The 1532-nt window shown below is 45.2% G+C and overlaps 1 protein-coding gene across 1 annotated transcript in view; it reads left to right on the forward strand.

The window, feature by feature from the left end:
• Positions 1–741: 741 nt before the first annotated feature.
• The window catches only part of INO80D (INO80 complex subunit D), a 44021-nt gene continuing 43230 nt past the window's right edge, over positions 742–1532 (forward strand). The window contains exon 1 of the mRNA XM_010565277.1: positions 742–1273. The gene's annotated coding sequence lies outside the window, so the exon portion shown is untranslated. The remainder of the gene's footprint in view (positions 1274–1532) is intronic.

The raw sequence follows: 1532 nt of genomic DNA on the forward strand, positions 1-1532 counted from the left end.
ATATTACAAGATACTGTAGTATAAATTTAATGCATTTCTCAATTCTGTAAAGAAGTCAGGAATAATAGTATTCATAAATATCAGGAACAAAGCCCCCAAATCAAAACAGTAACTTAAAAAGAACCAAAAGAGGCTTTAGAAGCCTGCAAAGTGCTTTGAAAACATTAAAACCAAAACTCAACTATTGCCTCCAAATTTCTTGCTATGAGCTTTATTTTTTCACATCCCATCCTGCAGGGCAGACAATTGCTAAATTTATGACAGATAAGCAGAATTTCTCAGATATATATCACAGGTTCCACTCACTTGCATTAAATCCCCCATAGCTTCTCTATATGGCCTACTCTAGGAAAAAAAAAAAAAAAAGAAAAAAGCTGTTTTTTCCTACCAGTACATTCAGTTTTATTTACAATGCCTTGAGAGAAAGACGTAATGGTACAGTTACACCAAACTAGCCCACATCAATCTCAGCTGTTCTACTGAGAGTAGAAGTACCAAAAAAAAAAAGTTGCACTAACTTTCACAGTTACACATTAATTTTAGAACTACCACACAACGACAAAAAAGTTATCAACTTTATAAATTACACGAGAAAACCACGAATTTTTAATTTTTAAAGAAAAACAAAGTTACTAAAAATATATTTTTTACCGTACCTCCTTTTAATTTTTTTTTCCACAAAGCTGATCTTAACAGGTTATAAAGAAAATTATTTCTTCAGCCACATGCCTTTGTATTTTATCTTTATTTAAAATAAAAAGTCACATAAATGATAAAAAATTTGGTTTTGGCCATGTGGCTCCCTCCCCCAAATTGACACTTTATAAAAACCTTCTGTACTTTTTTTCCCCCTCCCTCTCTCCCTCTTTACTACCTCCAAGATGGTAGGAAAGTTGTTGTTTTGGAGGGCAGAGGAGCCGCTCTCTGATGTTATGTCCTCTCAGTGCCTGTAGTGGTGCTGTAGGAGGCTGCTGGCTCTCTTCTTGAGCAGCCCCAGCAGCCCTGCCTTCTTTGCTGGAGAATATATTCAGGGATTCCCCTTAATAATCACCTACCCTCTGAGCACTTTGTAGTTTTAAAATAATAAAGAGCCCCCAAAGCTTCCTCCCCACAAAAAGCAGGATCTTCTCAGAGCCAGGGGGGCAGCAGCTCCTCAGCACAGAGCCCGAGCCCATTCCCAGTCCCTCTGCTGGGGAGGAAACTCTGATCTGTCAGCCCAACAGAGGGAAAGGGGGGAGAGGAGAGAGAGGAGAAAAAAAAAGCAGCTGGAAAGGTAAGCCAGGCCCGGCCTGCATCCCCGGGCTCGCGTAGCGCGGCAGGCGGTGCGAAGGGTGCAGGGCGGGCGGGGAGGCGGGCTACGCGAGGCCGCGGATCGGCCGGGGCGGTGTAGGCCGCAGCGGGGGGTGAGGGGAGCCGGGGGGGGTTTGAGGCTTTCGGGCGCCGAGAGGAACGCCGAAGGGGGGGGTGAGACGGTCGGCGGAGCCCAGCGGGAGGGTCGGGGCGCGGCGCCGCGGCGCCTTTGCCCGGGAGGA

Source organism: Haliaeetus leucocephalus, unplaced genomic scaffold (genome assembly GCF_000737465.1).
Source record: "Haliaeetus leucocephalus isolate CR32 unplaced genomic scaffold, Haliaeetus_leucocephalus-4.0 Scaffold1, whole genome shotgun sequence".
Lineage (NCBI taxonomy): Eukaryota > Metazoa > Chordata > Aves > Accipitriformes > Accipitridae > Haliaeetus > Haliaeetus leucocephalus.